Source organism: Neodiprion lecontei, chromosome 1 (assembly GCF_021901455.1).
Source record: "Neodiprion lecontei isolate iyNeoLeco1 chromosome 1, iyNeoLeco1.1, whole genome shotgun sequence".
NCBI lineage: Eukaryota > Metazoa > Arthropoda > Insecta > Hymenoptera > Diprionidae > Neodiprion > Neodiprion lecontei.
In genome coordinates this window covers 12,606,618-12,626,647 of record NC_060260.1, presented here as the reverse complement: position 1 = coordinate 12,626,647, position 20,030 = coordinate 12,606,618, and the positions used below count along the sequence as shown (strand labels likewise).

Below are 20,030 nucleotides of genomic sequence, written 5' to 3'. Positions count from 1 at the left end.
TTGAAAACGCATGTATAATAATGACTGAACTAAACTGGTCTAAGACGAATGTAAAAGAGATGATTCACATAAGCAGAAACTTTAACACTGTCAATAGACGCACTGACATACAAAATCTTAGTTACTGATAACATGATATCATCTGATCGTCATAAAATAAATACCTGCAAGCGTGTATCAGATGAATTTTTCAGAACCAATTTTTCAATTAGACAGATTTCGTCAAAGATAAGATATAATGAAATTCTCTACTTACTTCTGTCGTAGAAAACGAAAATGAATTGGCCTGCATCACTTTAATTAACGTTGAAATCATAGAAATTTTAACTGAAACTATGAAACCTCATACGCTGGACAAGAAAAAATGGTGGAGTGAGTTTCAGCTTTTTGACAGACTCTGATGGATCCTCCGATTGGAACAACAGTGAAAACCTTTAACACCAGCAATATTTATTTCACATATATTCGATGTAATGTTGAAAGGAATTTGTAATTAAATGTATGTCTGGATCGCCAAGTTCTACGTAACTGAGTAAAAATCCATAATCATGAATAACACCAATGACCGGAATGGTACGAATCAATGCACTTGAGAAATTTATCGTATTTTTCAATTCGAGCAGGTATGTGAGAAGACTAATCCAGTATAGAATTCCTCTACTCATCGTATTTGATATTGAATTTTATGCTGGTATTGCGTAAATGAATTAACAGTCACAATGTGATATGAGCCAAATTTATTTGTGAAATCCCTAGGAATATAAATAAATTCAACGAGAAATTGTAATAATGATACATTTCCGATGAATTTCATCCAACTATGATATATAAATTGCAAAAATAAAGATATCCTATTCGTGAAAACCAATTGTGTAATGCAACACTGCAATATGATTTACAGACATTTTATGATATTCCGCAGTAAAAGATATCCATAATATTTCATTAATATTTCAAAAATGATGTAAGATTTGTATAATATTGTAACAGTATAAAATTCTGCACGGGACGGAACTACGGAGACTTTAATTATAATACGGCGAATATGTGGCAGCCGATTATTTAACAGCTTATTATTAACGAAAATTTACTTTTTTTTTTATTTCACCTCACCTATCTGTCTACCATTATACTACTCCACATAATATGTCGAAAGCCTCGTCAAAAATCTATCACGTGTTCTTGTTGCTAAATGTAAAGTAAAATTATGATACGGCCTGTCAGTCGGTAAAATGCATTATACTATGTATATCATTTCATTCAGCTGTGTATCAGAGCTAGTCTTACTCCGCTTGCTTCGAGTGCGCATGCGTAGCGACGAACTGCGCATGCGTAGCGGCGCGTAGTGCTCGTCAGTGCGCGTGCGCCGTGCCACGCAGCACTCTATTCAAGAAACTGCGCATGCGTAGCGGTCTACCGTGTTTTATACGATTCAGACTACGCAGCAGCGCTGGAAACGGGCATGTTAAGCTTGAAATCGAGTTTTCAAGGCGCGTGTGACAAAGAAGTTTTTTAATAGAAAACAATATCGTTAAAATTCAGTCATCTGTCATCCTCTGAAAATTTCCCTGGTAAAAAAGAAACGCGATACTTTAATTTTGCTCATAGACTGATATGGAAGCAAAAAAATTATGGAAACTTCCACTTACAACATGGGGCTACTTGACAGTAAAATAGCTACACGATAAAAGAAAGAAAATGGTGGATATTGTAAATCTGAAACTATGATGGTATCAGCACCATACGAGTAAACACGTGACGTCGTAGCATTCTACAGCCTGGCGTCACCCATAAAGATTACGGCATCTGACCGGACTAACCTAAAGTGCTAACCATCGACATGAAATAAAACGTTGAGTGCTGCACTCAAACGACGCGGGGAATTCGACTTCAAAAAATCGAAGGCTCACCTACGATCATCAAATTGTGACCAGGTGACGGATTTTTCGTTACCGCTGTAATGTTTGTCTTCTACTAAACGACAGACATAAAAAGCAAATTTCTTTTCTTGCACGAAATTGAACAGTGATTATTTTTATCAATTTCAAGTTTAACCAGTTGTAAACATAATATGGAATACCAACTTTAGATATGTGAGCAAAATGATTCATACATCCATTCAATCATTCGACACTTATTCAAGGTATGAATTATTGATGAACAAAGTATATCTGTTTAAAACTATGCTTCTAAATCGTCTTTCTTTGTCAAAATTGTCTCTCTCTGCATCTATTGACTGAAGTTTTCTTAACATTCTAACTCAACTGTTATCTTTACGCTGTGCATCTCATGAGAGGACGGTGTTAAAAGTAAGGCGATGTATCCGTTACAACGTGATGAACTCCGGTCAGAGGTTTCGGTGATCCAGGGATCGATTTTCTTCGTATATTTAGATTATTGATTTCCACTACTGGTCTACTGTGAGGATCTCGTGTTCCGTTGACGACTTGTTTGAGAGAGAGCGTTCTCCAAAAGACAGATGTAATTGGCATAGACCTCTGTCACGTGACAGACACTACGAGTAAAATTCTTTCCAGTCGTTATTCTGACTCTAGGGGGGAATACATAAATCGTTACACCGTTGGTCGTGTAGATTTCTCGTGCAATATTCAACGTTACATAAACCTATCCGTTTAATCAAAGAATCAATATCTATGCATCAAAATCGCTTTGCTTGTCTTAACAATTAATTTCTCTGCTCTTTCGCTTAATCTACGATATTCAAAGAACCCACCCGTTGATTCTTAGTTCACCTTGAGAAGGATTTTTCTACTCCTCGCACTTGTGTTCCCGCTTCGTCATTCAATCATTATTGCTAACAGCAATTGGTGCACAACATTCAGTAAATAAAGACTTGTAACTGATAGTCGGAGTGTCACAATAAAAGGAAAATTTACGTATATGTGCTTATTTTTATAATTCTTCTTGTTTATTTGTACGTATACGCTATATTTTAAATAACCAAATAACTGTTGATCAGAACAGATAATTATTATATATTTGGATATGTTCTTCTTGATTTCATCAATTTTTAAACGACACTTGACATGAAAATCTGATCAATCATTTTTCTGGGTTTGAAAAAGCAAATGAGCGCATTTACTTGCCTACTTATCGGCAAGTCTCAATTACGCGCGTATTTACAACTTCACCCACTGTGTGGCAGCTTGTGGTTTGAAACTGGAAACTCGGAACTAGAGCAAATTGCGTTCAAAGAGCAGAACTTAATATGCAAGGTCGCAAACTGTTCAGCCTTCAGCTTGGTTTATGACAAGCATTTCCATGAATAGTAAAGACGTTCGAAATTTGAGAAAAATGAATTTCTTACCTGCGGAAACAAGAAACTTTAAATTCAGGACTCTCGTCACCTGATTAGTTAGATGTATCGTTGTTTGCACGATACGCGCTTAAGGCTGAAAATAATTTTCCCGAAATAAGAATTGAACTTGCAGAATATTTGGCGATTATCAGTATTATTAAAAGCTAGCTAAACGTATTGATACAAGGAAGTCTTTGAGATATCAGCGATCCGCAGCTTATGCCTGAACGAAAAGTGAAATTGATTTTTTGATTTGAAGTTTGACATTGAAGTACAAAAAACCAATCGAGATGGTTTCACACTACGAATTACTTTGCTGCTACAAACAGCATTTTTTGTAGGTATCCGTCGGAGTTAATCCAATACAGAAATGATGGTCGGATAAACGTCATAATATCTATCGAATCATGGGTTCGAAAACGAGTGGATACGATAATGAAGATACACGCTTGCCATTACGACTTGACCGCATCTTCGAATGCGCGGACATTTTTCCTCGCTCGATCAGAAATTTCAGAGATATACTGATCCAAAGACGCTTACATTCGACTGCTTTTGTATTCAGCCCGTGTCGCTTGTTGACGACACGTGCGAGCTTTTTTCCGACCTCACAAAAGTCCTTTTTTCGGTTTTCACCACGATTTTGATAGCTTATATATTCACGTAAATCAAAATGACGAAGAATTTCTTGTACTTGGTTTCACTACTTGTCCTGATTTCGCGTTACCTTCTCAGACTATATGATTTTTATCCGACAGCAACACTACAGTAAAGATGCACTTTTCATGAAAATAACAAACGACTCCAAAAACATCTCACATGGAATAATTTCGCGCAAAGTACGCACATGAAAGTGGTTGAGACACAAAAAAAAAATAAATATCGTTCATCTACTAAAATACCACAGTAGTTATTTAATGAATTATTTCATTCATCATCAAAAAATATTGAAATCTATACTACTGCCCAACAATTATAATATTTACTTGGGAGAAAAATTCATAATCAACTAATGCGATCGGTATACATGCAGAGGATGTCAATAACGATTGAAAAATAATATTCAGATATGAAACACAAAATTACGAGTTCTTTGTGCCTACTTGGCACGCTAGTAATTCATTCACACATATATACGTATAAAAACGGAATAACTACGTATTTGATTTTCATTCAGGCGATGCTTTCTTTGAGAAGGCCGACCAAGTACAATCAACTACACCTTCGATGTACAATTTCCTATTTCATTCAACAACTTTCTCTTGAAATCCTTCATATATCGACAGGACCTATAAAAACAGTCGTATTCGGCGGGCTATCTAGAACGAACGTAAAGCTTTCCCTATTTTAGGCTTCTCGTATATTAACTAACTTGAAAATTTCAGCTGGATCGGTTCAGTACCTTGAAATAACAGTTTGTGAATTTTATTGTGCTATGACACCGCTTGTGTATCAGCAAAATTTCATTAATATAATTTTTAGTTCACACATTCTTCTACGGTTCGGATTTCCATAGAAGGTAGACCCTTAGCCAGGTCAAGCTGTTGAGAAAAGGCAAGAGTCCCACATTTGGCAATAAAATAATATCGAAATATGACTAAATAGTCGAAGGATCGTACGTGACTTTCAACGCGGGTTTTTTCTCCTTTATTATCCAAAGGTTTTACCCATTTACAATACTCAGTTGGCTTCCATATGTGGACGCTGGCCTGCCTCGACTGTTGGTACACGAAGGCACGGAAGGGTCGCGTATTGTTTACCCTTAAGACATATCTGCACGATCCCACTTCCCTTCTATGTACGAAACTTTCAATCACAATAATTAATCGATCAATATGATAAATAGACCAATCAGCAAACTCCTACACCCTCCAAACTTCCAAATATTTTCCAAATTCCTTCTTCGATCATCAAGAAAAAATCAGTACACATCAAGTCCTCAAACCAACAACAACTACCCAACGATTTTAAGCATTAACCAAATATCTAAACCTAAGTAATTGTCAAGACAACTAAGTATCGATCTATCTAATAAACAACTATTTCGAACCCTGACCAATTCAGCAAATAAACCAATAGAAAATATCAACATCACTACTATAACGATTCGAAATAAACTACTACGAATAGTAGTACTTGCAATGTTGTTACCAAATTTTTTACATTCAATTTGTAAATATATTGTTAGGTTTTATCAAATTTGACTCAACAATTATTTCCCAATTAGATATCCTTTCTTTTCCCATGCTTTTGGGATATCCTCTCCTCCACTAATTAGTGTCGTGCGGAAGAATCCAATACCTGACAGTATAACACGCTCTTCACAAACGCTGACAAAAGTTACCATCGAACTTCGAAATCAAAGCAATACTCGCATGCGTAGTAATTAAGGGAACGCAACCCCCTATTCACTTAGAAAAAGTTTTATCCCGCATTGTCAAATTTTAGACGAGATTTAGTGTCTCTTCCAACACTGCTTTGTTGGACGTTTCTTGTCTTTTGTCAGTAAGTCAGTAATTTGTAAATTTTCTAACACGTTTTTTAGATGGCAAATATTCTTTACGTCTAGTTTGAACTTTTATAAGAGATTTAATTTTCATACAGCGGTCAAAAAATGATGCGTGTTGCTTTACGCAATAAAAAAAAAAAGTTGTAGAGAATTTCGAAACCTTCAAAATGAGCTTTGGATCGAGTTGACCGGAGCATTTTTAACCAACAAAAACTGAAAAACCTTGAAAATAGGGATGTTTTTCAGAAATTAACATTTACGCCAACTTGCAACTTGTAAGTGCGTATTAAAAAAATTTTCTTATTTCCGAGATTCTGGCGTATCCTTTTCCTATCTATTCGTGTATACTTTTTCTAAAGTGCAGGAAAGGTTTGTGAAGCAAGCCGTACCGATCCTGCCTTACCGTTTTCATAAATGTGGGATAATATCGCTTCCGCCTCGTATAAAGGCTTGCGTCGGCGGCCATAAACACTATAATGGTGGTTCGTGTCTGAATGCGCCAAGATTGTTTCTGATAGTATTCCTTCCTTCACCGATTTAAATGCTTGTTGGCAATCCCTGTTCTACTCGAATCTATACATGTCTTCAAAAAGCGTGTGTAAGGGGTCCAGTACGTGACTGGGGTTTTCATAGAAACGCCCGAACTACTTTGCTAAACTTACGAAAGCTCTGTAGCCTCTGTCTTGTTTTGCGGTGTGCATGCCTTTAACATCGTCTCTATTTTCGCTTAGTATTTTCTCATTTCTTTATCCTATTCATTATCACTTTGAAGCATACATTTTTCCTTGAAGTCAAATTCCTTAAAACTGGGTTTATAAGGGTTCTCGAGGTAGTTGATTTCGAAAATGAGATGAGTTCTGAGAAATTTTCAAAATTCAAAATGACGGATCTAATATGGCGGACTGAAAATGTGAAAATAATCGGAATGGCTTGAAAATGCACATTCAGGGTTATTTGGGTCACCAAATATATACGATTGGATCCGCCATTTTGAATTTCAAAATTCTGACGTCGAGTTCGTTTTCAGCGACCCAAAAGCCCCCGAGTAACAAATTTCAAGCGAATTAAAATAATTTGTATACTTTCAGTTTGTCATTTTGGATCCGCTATTTTCAATTTTGAAATTTTTACGTCAGATTGGTTTTAAGCAACAAAAACCTAAGATTATCGAATTTCACTTTTCTAGTCCTCACAACTTTCCCGTCATTACATTTGTTCTGTAAAAACAGGCATTTTCAACACTTTGTTTATTTCTAGCTCTCACTGTATTCGCGGCATAATCATAATCCCTTTCAAAACATCAACATTGACATCTTCGAAGTCCAATTATGCAAAACAAAAATGACATCAATAGCTAAAAAGCTGGATGCAAATCTTGGATAACCGATTTAAAAAAAGGTGTCTCATATACAAGACGCTGCGCCAGAAAGGGTTATACTTATATTCACGGTATACGATTCGTTGTGGACTGAACTGACATTTTTGTAAATCAATGAGTATGTTACGCTTCGCGTAGCGTGCCGGTATGGTTTCTAAACGCTGTACGTGTGTTGTGTCATTCGGGGCTGAGATTTTGATTCTTCATAATCATAGGGAGAGAGGAAGAGAAGAAGAGAGTTAGAGATGAAATGGCAGCGTTTAAAAACAAATTGAGAGATGAGTACGAAGTTTTTTGACGGACCCGCGTCAAGCACACTGCTGATATAATAGTATTCACTAATGTATCGTTGAATCTTGCCACAGATGAAATTGTGTTTTGAAAAAAAATACTCGGGATGTGAACAATAAAATTGTTGTTGTTCAGGCAGGCTTGCTGCCAAAGGCAGTGAATAACTGAATTGCAGAAATAAAAGTCATCAAAAGATTAGTAACAATGGTCACATGCTGAGATCTGTCGACGTTTCTATAATGTATTAAGTTGCGCACGTGACCAACTGCGTTTTCCCATTGTGAAACTCTATAAGAAATGCTTCCATCACCCATACAAGCATTCTGTAAGTTGCTGAAAAGCTTTCACAGTCGCCTTTTGAAAGCCACTTCAGTAGGTTGAATTTGATCATAGTGTACCTTTATTTGTGATGTAGTTAGAAAAGCTGTTTTCGCAGCAATGTTCCAGACGCGAGAGTTACATTTTATTTAGAGAATGACTAATCTCTTTTTGTGTTTGTAAGTTATGTAGCTGCAACAGAATCATTTTACTTTAATTAGGTACGTACACTTATATGAACGAGATGAAATCGACTTATCACAAGAACAACTCGCTCCAAGACTTCTACTACTTCCCATTAGGGAAAACTTTAGGACAATTATGCCATTCCGTTTAGAAACTCTAATTGATCAGAATAGTATGCATGCCATAAAAAAAAGTTGTCATGCCATTAATGAAAGCAGTGGTTCTTCCACCACGAAATCCATTTTCAGGTGCTCCGTAGAATCACAATTATAACTATCTCATCTGAGATTTCAACAAACTACCATTGGGATTTATAACAACAGAATAATTCATTGAAAAATTTCATCTTAATTGAATCTGTAAATCGTGAGACGTGATAATTGTACGTCGTAAAAATAGGTAATACAGATTCACTAAACTTTCAACATTCATTACGAATTTCCATCATACGAAAGGTGAAACTAGTTTTCACTGATTGTGAGTCATTAAAACTAGAAGTGCATTTGATCCCGGTTATTCTTCAGAAATTCTCTTGTGAAGTTGAGATTGTATCTGCTTCCACTGCACTCCATTTTCCAGTGCAGGGTGATTTCCGATAATCCTCGCAATTAAAACTTTTCCAATATTTCCCCCATAACGTCTTGCAATTTTTAGAAAAGAACGTAAAGTCTTTTGCAAAAATGATTTGTTCAAAATGCGTTGTTTTTTTTTCAAATTTTCATCGTGGGTGTACGGAGGAAGACAGTGTTAAATTTCAACCAGTTTCATCGTGAATCAGAATGAATAACAGGGAGCAGGATGGCAAATATCCTGTGCTCATTTCCACTATATCATTATCTAGAGGTAGCTGAAGACAATCAACTAAATAGAGCTTTGGGTGAGCTTTAGTAGAGAAAAGTATCAGGGTAAATATTGGGCCTCCATGTAAATTGGACTCCTCCGCACTTACAAATTTTGCACTATACCTTCCTAAAGAACGGTCCAATGTACCTGGAGGTCCAACACGGAATAAAATGTTGTGATCACGGTAACACTTAACAATCGTCAAATAGTAAACATTTTAAATATCTTTGCGATGATATGTACGGTAAAAACAATGATTTTTACCTCTACGCATTGTAACTCTAATTACGTGCACCGTATTCACGACTTGGTTAATATAGTAAAAAGTTACAGTAATGTTTTAGCATCCTGTTTGTTCGTACATAGGGCACGCAAGTAGGAAACTTTTTTGGCTTTGAAATTGTGCGCCATCAGTGAAGAATAAAGATACTAATAAGTCAATCTAAAGGAAGAGGCGTGAAATGCAATAGAGAGTGACGAATTCAAATGTCTTAACCAGAGTTATCGTCACTGGTTTAAGGTATTACTGTCATTTAGTCATTGGTTTAAATTAATTTTAATGGCGTATCGCTGAACTCAAAAAAACTTGATTATCAGTAACTTCGTTCGAAAGATGAACCTGAATCAATGAATTCAGTTGTATTGAAGACAGTGTTGCGTCCTATATTCCACTTGATTCAATCGTGATACACCAATAAAAAAGTTCTGCGATTCTTATTTTGTCCACCGAGTCAAACTTGTAGACATTGATCAAAAACAACTGTCGATCATTCTGAAACATTTCGTATGAGCTACAATGTCTAAGGACCATTTGTAGATCAGCATACGCAGTCCTTAAACCGAGGTTTAAAACCTTTCACTTTTATATATGACCCTTTTCCTCTTCCCTGAAAACCATTTGCGCAATATTCTTTCTTCGCTGCAACCTCGCGACCACGTTTGGCGACAAAACTTCCAAGCTACACGTTCAATAAGAACCCCTATCCCTGAAATTTCACCAATACAGGTGTTGTAATCAAACCACCGTGTCTACTAACGCAACCACAAACTAACAATTTCCTACTTCTATTCATGATACCTTCACACTCCCACTGTCACCAACCAACAAAACTGCATTCAATTTTTAACTCAGTATCGCAAAAACACAAATACTCTTTTTAACAACACGATTTAGATAATTTGAACGTATAGTTATTTTTGACACCTTTTTGAACACATCTAACCGTTAATAAAACTGCCTTGAATCCGTAAAAATGCGATTCAATCTTCAGTATTCTATCATGTTATTATATTCAGTTTTAAGTGACATTGATGCATATTAAAGTTCGTTAGTAGCAAATAACAATACGCAATCATTAAAACAATAAGTCTATTCCGAATATCGACTATTCCGAAAATGATAACAGAACTTTATACCGTCTCAGAAGTTGTTGTGCATAATAATGAATTGAACTGCTTGAGTTGCAACATGCAGCCGAAGCAATTTAGGGAAAGACTAGACTCCCTGAGCCGCTTATGCGAAAGGTTTGATGAAATCCAGTGAGTTATGATATGTTATTCAATTTCCTAAGATGTTCTTTGCAAATTTTATTCGGCTATTACCGTTGAACATCGGTAAGCCATCCCTTTAGCTTGTAAAACGGTCATCTTGAGGTTTATCTGATTCAATGCCTTTACTCGTATATATGGGTTGAGAAAGTGAGATAGTTTTACGATCACGCTTTCCTATACTCGAAGCCAACTAGTAACTACCGAAGTTTGTCTTCGTCTGTTGCTCATCTCATGTATGAGGTACTACGGATCGTTTACGATAACGTGCCCTAATATCTGGGAACGATGCTTCCCGAAGTCAGGCGCTACTTCTGGGGACCCTTTTACGACCCATGTAGGTGTGCTCAAGTTTTCGCATGTTAAAAGTGTTTTTAGGTAGCCACCTCCTCTTCGACCGAGCTGTTATTTGATGCTAAGCAGATGCATTGCATTCTGTGAGAATATCTTAAGAAGAAGTATACAAAAGACCACGACGAAGTACAGCAGGTCAAAAGTTGGAGCAGATATTTTTGAGGTGTAGAGAGTAAACTGTTTTCGTTGATTGCTGGAAGTAAATAGGAATAGAAAAATGTAATTTGAACAACACTAATCACGTCATTTTCCAAAGGATCCCACTTTACGCCGGCTTACTCATGGAATAAATGAACGACACTCTTCCGTACCCACTTTTTAACTCCTTGTCTAAAGAGAATTATTAACCGGCGTTTCACAGGTTTGATTTACCGGTTACCGTAATATTCTGTATGGCTTCAAACGTTGAAAATTAAAAAAAAAAATACTGTACATATTTGAACCATTAACCTTTAGGCCGCCGGAAAACCTAAATATAGGCGCTGTCGAGCAATATATCAAAACTCTGTATCCAGGGGTTTTTGAGGTCGCTGTTAACGAAACTGAAATCGAAATTCCCAAATTCTAAATGGCGGATCCAATACGGCGGACCAAAAAATTAAAAATATTTCTCTAGCTTTGAAATTTCGTACATCAGGGTTTTTGGGGTCGCTGATAACGAATCTGAACTCAGGTTTTCGAAATTCAAGGTGGCGAGGTCACTATGGCGTATCAAAAATCCAAAATATCGCTCTAACTTTGAAATTTTGTATATCGGGGTTTTTGATGTCGCTGATGAGTAATTGGACCTCCTGTTTTGAATTTTGTAAATTGAATATCGAATTCATTATCAGTACCCCCGATAATTCCCATGTACAAAATTTCAAAGCTGTAGCGATATTTTTGATGTTTTGGTTCACCATATTAAATTCGCCATCTCAAATTTTGAAAATCTGATTCCAGATTCGTTATCAGCGACCTCAAAAATCCCAAATTCAGGTCTTATTGAAACGATTAATTGCAGACAAAAAAAAAATTTCAAAAAACAAAAAAATTTCAAACATCAAAACGGAATTTTTTCCGCAGCTGGTTTAGTTGGTCAGTTGGTTTATCCTAGTAATCCAAGAAGATTGTTCCTCTCTCTGTGCCTGCGTTGGAAAATGTCTAACTACCGAAATACTCTCGCTCAACAGTTGTTCGTTATTAATTGTTTCAATTTCGCCAACTTTCTCTATCGCGAGCAGTCATTCGTCTGAATGCGAATAAGTCAATGGATAAAGCCAGGGCGCAAAGCGGTTTCCGCGTAATCCTGGCTTTGGGTGAATAACTCCTGAATCTTGGGGCTGCAAATATTCTGGACACGCATAAAACGAGAAAGCGATACAAGCTCCTCAAGGGAGCAGAGGACAGTCATACGTTCCTATTCAGGAACCGAAACCTGAGAAAAGGGCTCGGAGGGACTGACACGGCCTCTGAGATCTCGTGATTTGTGTTTCCAGCCTCTGGGCTATTATACCTTGTCGGGGTCCGTCGAGGCCAGGGCGCTGTATTGTTCTACTTGTTTTTCCGGGTGGGGTACAAATATGCGGAAGACCAAAAAGTCAACGAGACGAAATCCCGAAAGTCAAACTACCAACGGATGAAAACGCAGAAAGAGACCATAAATGCGAAAAGATGACTTGTAGAAAAATAAAAATTGAGAACGCAAAAATATATAAATAAATTTATACCAACATTTTTTTTTTTTTTTTTTTTTGATAATGGCCAAGATCACGAAGGACAAAATATTGAATTGCGAAAATAACGAAGAGTCAAAAAGTTGGTTCTTCAAATGTCAGACTCGTGCCTTTGTCAAAAATCTACGAATCCGAATTTATCAATAACGACTGACCAAAGACTAGAATGGCCGAAATGCCGAAAGGTTGGATGACGTCAAAAACACGTATATTCTCCCAACTTCGGTACGCTCGTCATTCTTTATCTTAAAATTCGTATCTCGTGAATTTCGGATTTTCGATCATTAATGTAGGTACAAAAGTTTCAGTCGTCATCATTATATTTCACCCTTAACCATGCTATTTGTGCTATTGATACTTACAAATGATAAAAACTTTCTTGAGATCGTGAATCTCTATATATCACCAGTACTGCTCCAGCAAACGTTGAGTACACGATCTATAATCTCCTTGATCTTTTATACATCAAAGAAAATCCTTCTGATATTCCCTGTTTGTTTAAAATATTGTGAATCATCCCAATTCCAGCTGATGAGTTACGTTTAACCATGAAATCAAAATTTCTTGTTTGTGCTCCTGTTGGCTTTATTTCGAACTGCATTTTTGGACTGCATCTGAAATGATTCACATTTGCATTCGACGTATATAGTTGGTCACACTGTATAAATGGATTATGTGAAACTTAAACAAAAAAAAGTATCTATGCCTAATCTTGAAATAATAAGTAAAATACAGCAACAAACAAATAAATTTATGATTAGCAATCAGCCAATCGTAACCTTGTATTTCAATTGAGTTTCTTTCCATCTTTTTTGTATATACATATCTTGAATTCGGAACACAATCAAATAAGCATTCATACTTCATTCATCGAGAATAAAATCATACATAAAATGAGTGAATAGGTCAACTGTTGTTCATTTGGAGTTAATATTCCTTGAAGTAGATTGAGCTTACTGTACAATTGATAGATTTGAAAACAGTAATGACAAAACAACTATAGTAAGGGGAGTGTAATCACTTGTTAAAAATTACTTAAAATTTGACTTTGGTAATTTTTTTTTTTTTTTTTTACCGAACCCCGTGAGATTTCCTGCGGTTTCCATGTTCTTTCCTCACCCTGTATATTTGCCTTTATTTGCTAACTCGTGTCTCACTGTATACCTGTCACGACATATATTTCAAAAATCAAATCGTGTCACACGAGGTACTTACTCAATTATTCATTGTCTCGAACGTTTGAAAATAACGAAAACTTTTAACCCTTGCATGCCACACTGGGGTCTGAGAATTCCTAAAGTATGACCCTATTAAGCTCATGTTCTTCGAGAGAAGACGATCTTTATTTGACTATATCTCAGAAGTGTTTAACTCATACGATTTTCCCTAAATAAAGTTCTCGCCTAAATAAAGGTTCTCCCTAAATAAAGGTTATCGGGACCGAAAAAAAATAAGTGGCATGCAAAGGCTGAATCAAACGTCTCAAAACACTTCTTGGTTTCTGGTTCTACTTCACCTGTCTTGAGTATTTTCTGCACAAAATCTATATCACGGTCTTACATTTGCCTTAGTTCAATTCATTCTCTGGCGGTAATATTTACTAATATACCGCACCTTAAGTCCTGGCTTAAGTACTATGCAAAAATAGTAGTCCTCAGTGTATACCGTTCATCAGGCATCCCGAGGCTAAATGTTCTTTTTTACTGCGGTTTTGATTCCCAATAAGTGGATACGGTATGCGTCAAGTGCTTGGACTACTGCTGGGCTTTTGAGATCGTAGGAAATATTTGTCCGTTATTCTACTCTAATTTTACAACCAATATTACACAAGACTACTTGTTTTGCACCATATTTTTACTTCTCATCATCTATGGTAAAATGGGATCAAAAGTATTGGTTTTGGTAAAAAATGACTTCGTCTAAAGTCGGACGTCTTGTATCCGAAAAACAGGTTTTTAGAAAAATGTCGATCTGTATATCGGTTTGTCTTTCTGTCCCGACAAACTCCCGCGATAAGGTCGGAAACGGCTGAATAAAAAATCTCAAATTAACACGACTTCAGATAATGCAGTAGGAAACAATTTCATGAAAAATGTAGGAACCATTTTATGAGAAGAATAAAATGTTGACAGAAGATATCGATCTTACTCGACGATACTGTCTAGAATTGAATTGGTTTGTAACGTGATGCGAAGAAAAACGATTTCTTTTGCCAGACAAGAGATGTTTCTAAGCCTATTGAGACTGTGCAAAGAATGCAATATAAAATACTGATTGGCAGGAGCCTGCTAAGTGGCCAAATAACATCGGTAACATTTCACGTATAGAATTTGTAAAGCACGACTTACAAAAATAAATGGGAATACAATTTTTTATTTCGATACAGATCGCCGATAAATCACCATAAAGAATCGCTATCACAGCCTCAAAAGTGGTAAAAGAATGGTTAGATTCTAGTTCATGTATTCAAAGAGCATGGATTCCGTTTATTGTTTTTGCTGCAAGTTGTTTGGTTTTAGTTAAGTCTAAAGCAGTGATGAATCTCAGCTAGCTGAGAGCTCTACTTGTGGCCCTCTGAAATACAGCAGAGACATTTTTGAGGCTAGAATGCATATGCATAAATTCGTAATGCTCGTCTGGTGTAACAAATGCTGGAACTCTTACTAATTGCGAATCGTTAGCCATCAGAATTTGATAAAACCCCGACTTAAGGTTCAATGATATAAAAAACGATATCCCATTTAGTCGGTTCGGTTGTTCTTCAATGTTCGGTAAGTGTAATTTATCAGATTTTATCGTTTTATTCGCCCCTCGATAATCTACGTACATGCGAACCTCATACGAGTCTTTTTCATCTATCAGTGAAATGGGGCTGGCATTCGATGAATGGCTTTTCCGAACAATGCCACTGGCTTCGCACTCAGCAACGATTTCTTTAACCTTTTCACGCTCAATGTAGGATAATCGGTAAAGACGGTAGTGCATCAGTTCGTCGTTTCGTCATCTTATTTTCATTCCTGTACCATTTACCTGACCTAATTTTCCGTATCCGAAGCTATATTTATATAAATCGCCGAGCAATTTCATCCAATTTCAAAATATCCTGATTACGTTCCATAAGGAATAAAACACCCTACCAAAAAGCGTTTCTCTAGTCTTCGAAAGCTTGAAAACTGTTGAAGATACTAAATTTGGCAGTCGCCAGTTGCTTGAAATATTACCCAAAAATACCTTTTTGTGTTTTCTGGCGTATCGCGTGAACCAGATTTGACTAATGGATACGTTTTCAAAAATCGATAGAAAATTTCATGTCATTTCTTGCTCAATCCGCGTAAAACACTGTAATCTTCTCACGCTTTACGGGTTCTCCAATTTTGGCCCTTTTTCGGACGGTTCTGTCTCAAAACTTATTCGTCTCAACAACAATTTTGTAGGGAAACTCAAAATATATAAAGTTAATAACAACTATTTGTCGTCAGCCGTCGGAAACTCCATTTTTTCAAGTACTTTTACATCATTCCCGGCTTCCAGAAGCAAATTTTCACGGATACCTCACAATTCTTATATTGCATACCCAAATGTGCAACTTGTACCAAAATTCAGCTTGTTATGAATTATTTCCGTGTAGAATCCCTTGGAGACTTTTTTGTTGATTGCTGGATCCATCACAATCTGACTTGATTATAATTCAGATACAGCCAAATGCGGTTAATAAATTGTTTCAGGTCATACTTTGTCACGCTCGAATATACTGTAAATATACAGTTGATCCCCAATCATCAGCAGGTTGTCAATAACTTCACTTGACCGTACTATTGAATCTGTTCCGGTAGTCGTAGCTAAAGCTACAGCATCATTAGCAGTACGCTGTTTACCTTGCGTGTAAGGTAGCGGAGAATGGTCAACATCGATGATGACATTGAAAACAGTAGAGGCCGGGGCGTTCCGTAGGCAAAATGAACAAGTCACGTATGATTGCATTCTTTGGTTATTATGGTGGCGTAAGTACGTAAAGTTATCTGTAAGTCGTTCCCACAGAATTGTCTGTAGAGCTTACGAAAATGGAGTGGACGTTTTTCTTGAATCTTCCAGGTCACAGACTGCAGATTGCAGGTTGCACGTAGAAGTTGAAACAAAATGTATATCGGTGTCTCTCTCGACCTCACTGAAGATGCAATGAAAAGTTAAAGCAAACTACATCGCCTTCTTTTCTCATCTGATGTCTTGCCTTGTGCCCTGCGTTCCAAACAACTGAAGCTGCTACAGTCAGTCCTTATGGTCCGAGTACACGATGTTATTTATTTTTACTGTTATGACAAAGTCTACGCATTACTGATTAGGAAATGCCACAGTTATCGCTGTCCTACATATAATACAATGCCGGACAAGGCTGTCCAGAAACGTTGTTGTTCATGCGAGAATAACTGATTAGGTGGAGAGTTACAAAATTGGTTCTCCGGACAACGACCAAAAGCGTCACAAGAAGAATGAATAGGATATCAAGGAAATAAAATCTGAAACTATGTACGCGGGGAAAAGGCGATACCAGCAACGAATTTGAAAGGAGAAGAAGAAGTGTGGAAAAGGCATGTAAATCAAGTCAAGGAATATAGCCAAGCGCTAGGCGAAAGCAAAGCGAACGGGGGAGCCAACGGAAGTGCGGAAGATTTGAACCTAGAGGATGGGTCTGGTGCATTGGGTTTTACTGTAGTTGAACCAGGCTAATTGTAAGTAAAGTTAGGTTGAGTGAAACCAGGTCACGATGGAGCAATAGTAACAAAACAAAATGTGAGTGAAGTTCAGATTTATGTTTCGGTATGTGATAAACTAAAGATGAAATAGAATTCATTGGGTCGTTAATAAATCTCTCCGTTACAAATTTCAAATAAAGAAGTTCAAGCCCCTACATAGTTTACCGGTTATTACAAAATGCAAAACGTAACATGAGTTACTAAAGAAATAATAATACTTCTTAGGGCTCATCCGATCGCTCGGAAGTCCTTTGTAAGAATAAAGAATTTCACGGTCAACCGTTTTCTGAGTTGACATGCAATTCTTCGTATACTTTTAAAGCTTCTTGACATTTAATCAATCCGATTTGAATTGAAGCTGCTTTAATCTAGAGGTTTCTCGTTTGTCAATAACATCGATTACATTAAGGCACAATTTTTCACAATACCGTAAGTCGAAACGTTACCTCTAAATCTCTTCCACCCATTTCAAATTTTCCTTCTTCCATATTATTGAGGTCCATAATAAATCTTCTTCAATCCCTTAACTTCAATGCCGTCAATGGTGACGAATTGGTTTAAATATTTGTGAAAAAACATTCCAATACAACTTTCTAACAATAAGACATATTATCCAATAGTCAGATAGTGCAAAGATGATAACCGTTGCGTGTAGAGTAAGCAGCTGTAATACTGTGCGAAGTCACATCATGAAAGTATAATTTTTCGGTAAAAGACCTTCTAGATTTATCCGAGTTACGTGGGTGCTTTTAAAGATAACATTTTCCATGCTCAGCACGTAGGAAATATAATAGCAGAAAAAATATCATGAGATTATACGCGAAGCAAGATGCGCTAGACCGGAAGAAGCAATAGTTGGATAAGGATTCCAATCCTTTTTGCGGTATTACCGACCACATGGGTACAGACTTGTAATTTTCTCGATTGCACTATTGGGTTGACCGTTTTGTCAGAATAACCGTGTTGCGAAATATTATTCGTGTTAAAAATTATTAAAGATACATTTTGATAAAAACTTTTCCCAAACTTCCCACTTGAGCGAATCGTTTAAGTATATTATTTATACGAAAATGGGAGTAAAATTTGCAAATATACGGGTAACGAAAATTTCGTACACAATATAAGTTATTACAAAATCTATAGGAAATGGAAAAATAATAATTTCATGAGTTTGCTCGAAACGTATAACAGTGGAAAACAAAAATTTAAGAAGAAACTTTTTTTTGTTATTAATTTACCAAGTTAAAAATCTGTCCATTATGTCTTTGGAAACCTCTGGACTCCCGCATTATCGTATTCAATTTTCGAATAAATCGATCAACTCAATTCTGAGAGAAATTTATTTAATTGACTAGTTTTTTTTCTCTCAAAAACCAGTTGAAATTGAGGTACGATACTTTCAGGATTTTAGTACATCGATAGTATCTACTCCCATAGTCTTGATATTTTTAATAATCAAATAAAGTATCAGTATAATTTTCAATACTTGCAGAACGGCGAATTTATTTATTTTTCAATATTAATTTTGTTTTGGTCGTTGACCAGAGTTCTTCTCTAACTTCAATCGGGATGGGATGAGTGAGTGAGAGGGTGAATAAATAAATAACACAATTTCGCGGGAAAGACAAGACGCTTGCTTCGGCATAAAAACCCTCACGGTGCAGAGGGAAAAGCCGAAGCAAGACAAGTGTTTATTAACTGCAAAACAGATCATCATAAACCAGGATAATACAGTCGCTGGTGCGTTCCTTGTCAACCAGATTGAATGATCATTCAATGATCTTAAGCCAACTTATCTAAGTCTCCATGAGAAACCGTGCTCCACAACTTCCACGCACTCGTGGAAGCAGGGAGTGGGGAGCGTCAAGGTGGCCCAATGCCATGCAAACAGCGGTCCCGACGTCTCGAGAACCAACGCTGACATGCAATGACGCTCGCCCAGGGAGACGCGACACCCCCGGCCCAACCGGAGGGTAAAACAAGCCTCCCCCGACCGAGTTAAACGGATAAATCTTAAAACTACGCGAAACGAAATAATCGACGCGCGTGTCTAAGGAAAGCCTAACACGTCCTACCTATTCGAGCGCTCGAGACTAACTAACTTGCGCTGCGCCCTCACCGGCCAAGCGAACGTACGTAACTGCCGATTCGAGTATCGGCCCACGAATTTCTGACGTGGGAAATAAGTACGTAATTTGAATTACTATAACGTTGAACTACGCGTCATGTGGAATAAGAAAGTAAATCTACTGTTGTGACTCTTTAGTCACCTTATACGTGGTAAATAGGTGCAACATACAAATATAACGAAACTAAAGTATTTGCTGTGATAAATTTACAAACTAATATAATAATAGTAAAGTGGCGCGAACAAATTTATTTATACGATCTTTTCGAACTTGAAATCGTCTTTATTACGTTACGTTATATAAGCATGCGTCCGATCATTCATTAAATCATTCACTCACATGGAAATATCAAGCATCAGTTCGATAAAGTGCGTGTAAAGTTAAAATTGTATGCGTGAATCGTTTTTCTTCAAGTTAAATCGTACATAGATGGGGGCGGAGCATGATGGGGACATTAAGCTTTCCAGGATTAATAAGACATTATTTTTAATGTCTTGAATGAATTTTTCGAATTCACCAGTTTTTCAAAAATTATATACGTTTCACAAAATGAAAATTGCCTCGTGATTAATATTAATATTGATGATGCATATCCGCATTTCAATATTAGACGGTCATTGACTGTCTTACGAGCTTCGCACCAAGAAGCGTAAGATTTCAAAATGTAAACACACTTACAGACATTCTTA

The 20,030-nt window shown here is 36.7% G+C and overlaps 1 long non-coding RNA gene across 1 annotated transcript in view; it reads left to right on the top strand.

The window, feature by feature from the left end:
- The first annotated feature begins 1,463 nt into the window (after positions 1–1,463).
- The window catches only part of LOC124294147, a 36,749-nt gene continuing 18,182 nt past the window's right edge, over positions 1,464–20,030 (top strand). Inside the window, exon 1 of the long non-coding RNA XR_006904036.1 lies at positions 1,464–2,143. This is a non-coding gene — a long non-coding RNA (uncharacterized LOC124294147). The remainder of the gene's footprint in view (positions 2,144–20,030) is intronic.